Raw genomic sequence first — 6,000 nt, forward strand, 5'->3', positions numbered from 1 at the left:
GGTTTTAACATAAAAATTTGGAGAAAAACAGGCAGACTGAAATGAATATAATGTTACAAATGCTCACTTAGACATTCTTTGCTTTCCAGTTGTATGTTTTGGTCGTTCCTTTCCCACTGGCATAGAATTTGCTTCATCTCAACCATACAAACACTTTTACATCACATCATCCCTGTCACCATTGTGTGTGCTGAATATTAAACAGTGAAACACAGAACAGTAAAGCAAAGTTTTCTGAAGAGTAAGGCCAAGAACCATAGGAGCACAGGAAATGAGTACATTACATAGACATGAGAGTGGATATGCTGGTGTTTTACATAGAGTACGTCATCACTTAATATCATTGATAGGTTTTGGAAATGTGAAACTTTAAGTATAAAAGTACCTTTTATTCCATAGAAACTTAGCAGTCGTTTATATCTATTAGCCTTTGGTTAAATTTGTTTCATTATACAGTATATTATTATGATTAAAGTCAGTTTTTATGAACCTAATGATTACATTAAGTGATCACTTACTATATATATATATATATACATATATTAGATAAATATGTATATATTTGTGTGTGTGTATACATAGGCTGGGCATGGTGGCTACTTTCTGTAATTCTAACACTCTGGGAAGCTAAGGCAAAAGGATTACTTGAGCCCAAGGGCTTAAGACTAGCCTGGGCAACAGAGTAAGATCCTATCTCTACAAAACAAAACAATTATGTACACATATATTATATATATATATATATATATATATATATACACACACACACACACACACACACACACACACACGCCTCTATATATATATGTTACTTGGCATAAAAATAACGACAATATATTTGTGTGTGACACATATATGTATAGTGTCTCACACAGTGAAGCACTGTGTAAATAAATATATATAATGCTGAATAAGTATTTTCTAATAATTTATATCACATCATAAGTGTTAATAATTGGGAGAAATAAAAATAATGATAGTTATGATAATTTTAACTACAGAACAGCACTGATGATGCCTAAACCTTTTTTTCATATATACAAACATATTTCCTCTTTACCACTACAATGTACATACTTACCATTTATGTTATTATTAAAAGCTGCTTTGTTTTGCAAGTTGCTGTTGGAATCTCAGCCAATACTCTCCTCCTCCTCTTCTACATCTGTACTCTCCTTTTGGATCACAGACTCAAACCTACTGACTTGATGACTTGTCACTTGACCCTCATCCACACAGTGAAGTTGGTGGGGGGATTGAGGAGGGACAGCGGGGGGTGGGAAGAGTAGGGAGGGATAACATGGGGAGAAATGCTGGATATAGTATGAACATATACAACAACCCTGCATGACCTGCACATGTACCCCAGAACCTAAAGTAAAATAAAAATTAAAAATAAAATAAAATATATGGTTATTTTTAAAGCACCAATAAAAATTGTGTTGTAAACTAGTCTTTTGTTTAAACATATTTGAATGAGGCCTCTCTTTTATTATAAAAATTGTTTTTAAAATAACATCTTATAGAATTATTTAAAATTTTTTCCATTCTACTATGATTCACTAAGTGGATTTTTCCCTAATTCATTTCATGTTCCTTGTGTTGTGGCTAGGAACTGACTAAGTCTGAATTCCAGTTACATAGTTTATAGATCTGTAATCTTAGATACCTAACTTTCTAAGCACATTTTCTTCACCTATAAAATAAGGGTAATTTTATAGTTTATCCTAAATATGTCTATGGTAAATGTGTGTACATGTACATATAAAATTGTTTGTGTATGGGGTGTGTGTATACAAAAAATGCTTGTCAGTTTCATAAGTATTTTGATAATGTTACCTTAAATAATGTATAGCCAACAGATCAGTATCTAATTATATTATGGATCCCTAAGGATTTAGTATAATTAGAGTCTTTGTTAAATGCAAAAAAAAAAAAACTTCTTATATTTTGACAATTCAAAGACAAAAATAAGAGGACAAAAAACTTAAAAGTTTGGACAATTAACATGGTTAACTTATCAAAAGACTAGCAGTTCAGGTTTGTACTTTTGATATCAACACACTGCCATATACAAAGCATCGTTTTTGTTTAAATTGTAAGAGCTATGTGGCAAATTGGAAAATATGTTATTATCATTTTAATGTGGAAAAAACTAAATAGTTGTAAAAGATTAAGAGATGTGTCCAAGTTAAATCAACTAGTGAGTAGATGGGCATGACTCAGAGCCATATGCGTGACTCTGCAGGCCTTGTTCTTAAACTCTGCAAAAGAAGCTTGCAACTGGGAAAAATGTCTATTCAGGAGAGTCACAGGAAGACTGTTGCCAGAGCTCTGTGTAATACACACATGGCACCAGTACAGTGAACCATGTTTTATCAAAATACTTATGTTCTAGTGAAACAATAAAGAAAACCTATATGATAGTGTATAGAAGGGGGTCTTTAATTTTTGGTGGTTTTAAATTTAAAGCAATATTAGTTTCTGTTCTTGTTTTTGTTTTGGTTTTGTTTTGTTTTGTTTTGTTTTGTTTTTGGAATAGAGTCTTTCTCTGTTGCTCAGCCTGGAGTGCAGTGGAGCGATCTCAGCTCACTGCAACCTCCACCTCCCAGGTTCAAGAGATTCTCCTGCCTCAGCCTCCCGAGTAGCTGGGACTACAGGTTTCCACCACCACACCTGGCTAATTTTTGTGTTTTTAGTAGAGATGGGATTTCACCATATTGACCAGGCTGTCTCAAACTCCTGACCTCATGATTCCCCTGCTTCGACCTCCCAAAGTGTTGGGATTACAGGTGTGAGCCGCCATGCTCGGCCGCAATATTAGTTTTAAATGGAGAAATTATATATTTTGCAAAGGGAAAGGGAAGTTTAGGAAAACTATGAACATACATATGCATGTGTCCTTATAACAGAATGATTTATAATGCTTTGGGTATATACCCAGTAATGGGATTGCTGGGTCAAATGGAATTTCTAATTTTTAATAAAACTGGATACAACACTGCATGTTCTCACTCGTAAGTGGGTGTTGAGCGATGAGAACACATGGACACAGGGAGGGGTACATCACACACTGGGGCCTGTTGGGGAGTGAGGAGACCAGGAGGGATATAGCAGGATATGGGGGAAATGGGGTAGGATAACATTAGAATAAATACCTAATGTAGGTGACAGTGGGATGGATGCAGCAAACCACCATGGCATGTATATACCTACGTAACAATCCTGCACGATCTGCACATGTACCCCAGAACTTAAAGTACAATAATAAAAAAAAACTTGATACACATTCAAATTATACTGGTAAATTCATATGTTATGAGTATGGGGGACAGTTAAAGAGCATGGCTTCTCAGCTGTTGCCCTTCAGGCTTCAAGCTATGGTATACATGACAAAATTACCAAGAAATGTCCAAGGCAAGTATTGAGTAGCTTAAATCCTTCACTCAATATTTATGAAGCACATAGTTGGTGCCAATGTAAGCCTGTAAGCAGGCCCATTTCAGTGAGCAGTATGGTGGACATACGGCTGTCTGGCTGTGGCTCTGGCACTTGTTAGTATGAAATCTGGGCATGAGAACTCTGCAACTACATCCCTTTTTACAACTGGGGCCAAGTATGCCATCTGTAGAAACCTCTTCAGATTCTACAACATTGACACACAGGATTCTAATTATTTTGCAGGAATCCACAGACACTGAGTTCACTTTTAATTCAACACATAATTTTAGGAGAGGCTTTAATGAGAATTCATGGATTAATCTGTGTTTATTCTCTTAGAAAGTCTCTCACAGACTTTTTAAAATTAAAATTTCTCCTTAGTATTAACATATATGCAAGCCTGGTAAAGATCAGATCATTTATTACGGTTTCCAATTCATAGCAGGGAATGATTGCCGAAAAGGTATACATGTGTTGAACTTTTGCACTATAGGCCAAAAGATGTGAAACAAAATATGTCTGCTCTCTTATTGATGTAATAGTGAGTTAGTCCACTGCTAAGGCTTCCCACAGTGGGCACTTCCCTAGTACTAACATTTAATCTTTTAATGATGATGGTGCCTTTGGATTTAGCAAGTTGCTTAACCTCTTCCAGTAGATAATTCTTTTCCTTGTAACACCCAGTCTGAGAATATTATGGTTGAAAGGGTACAGAGAGTTCATCTAAGAAATTCCAATGACTACACAAAAATCTCCTCTGCTATAATTCAGCCTGTGGTCACCTATCCTCTCCTTGAATATCTGCATAGATGGATGTTTTCAATCCTTAAAAAGTTTTTTCTTATAGAGTATTTTAATACCTTAATATATTAATTTTTATTTCTGCCATCTGATTCCCCCCAAAATAGACCTACGAATTTTTTCATATGACATGTCCAACTTCTTTCCTATGAAATTACTAACAACTTTTCTTTCCAGTAAAACATCCTGATTGCTGTTCCTTTGATTGCTCTTTCCCTTTTAGGAGCAACCATGTGCTGAAGAATTAGCAGAAGGGATTTTTGTAGCTATAACTTTTATCCTGTTAGTCTTTTCTATATTTTGCATTTTTGCCATTTGAATTAACATTAACACAAGAAAGCAACAGCAGCTTCTACTGCATAATTCAGCTAGGATTACAGCTTGTTAGACAATACTTGGAGGTTATATGGAGGGCACATTACCTGATCGTCAACCACAAAGAATAATTACTCCCACCTGATACTGCTTGGTTTCAAAATTCTCCTACTTAAGTAGTAATTGGAATAAGATAGGGGCTTAATATGTTAGTTAACCACTTAAGTAGTAATTGGAATAAGATACGGGCTTAATATGTTAGTTAACTAATATGTTAGTTAATAACTAATATTAATATGTTAGTTAACTAACATATTAAGCCCCTATCTTATTCCAATTACTACTTAATTTGCTTTTATATACGTTTATATTAGCCAGGGAATCTAAGTATCTGAGGACCCCTGAAAATGTGTGGCAGCAAAAAGCCTGATCTACTCAAGGCTACACTTAAAGTATGTCCTGAGCCAGTGCTTCTGATGCTGCTGAAACCACCATTAATGCTGTCAGACACATGATTAGTGCTTTTATACCTTTCATTTCATTTTGTTCTCAATTCCAGAGACAATTCACTTTAAAGATGAAAACTGAGATTCAGAAAGCCTGATTTGTTCGCTTACAACGAATAGAGGAAGATCAGAATATCTAAACACAGTCTTATCTGTGAAATCCTAACTCATTTAGCTTAGAGCTATCCATCCTTGACTTCATTATTCCTACTGCCTCATGGTGGCTAAAATTTTAGTAATAGGATAGCCACGGATTTATGCAACAACCTCCTGGCTTGATCAGAACTATCTATGAGGTAACACAAATGGAAGCCAAAGATCAAGAAAGCAAAACGTACTCACCAGAATCCAGTTCTATACAGGAAAGACATACTAACATAAGAAATGTATAGATTCTTTGTGTTAGCTTTTTCTATCAAAGTACTTTTCTGAAGAAAATAATACAAACCTTCAACAAATCCAGAGTTGAGGTGACAGCTTCACCTTGAAAATGTATTTCAAGTGTAACTGATAACTAGACAAATGACCAAAGGTCATTTCAAATGTAACTGATAACTAGACAAGTCAATGAAAACTGTTTATTCTCTTCCTCAGTTACTCAGATTCACTTTTTAAATAATCTGTAAAGGGAGATTGTCCTTAAAAGAAACTAGAAAATTTTTATTTTCTTGAGATAAACACATGGCTAAGTGAGAAATATTCCTTTCTATTCAGCTAACAATATTTACCATCTGCAATGTTCACAATGCAACATTTAATATTATGGAGTCAACAAGTTAAACTAAATATTTAAAATGCCTCTAGTTATACACCAAATGTATGAAAACTGAGTCTCATAGTTTGCCTACATGTTTGCACATAGATAAGGCTCAGGCTTAATTGCTGCAAACTATATTTTTATGTAACTGAAAAAGTGCTTTTGATACATTAGTTCTGG

This window comes from Saimiri boliviensis, chromosome 3 (assembly GCF_048565385.1).
Source record: "Saimiri boliviensis isolate mSaiBol1 chromosome 3, mSaiBol1.pri, whole genome shotgun sequence".
Taxonomy (NCBI): Eukaryota; Metazoa; Chordata; class Mammalia; order Primates; family Cebidae; genus Saimiri; species Saimiri boliviensis.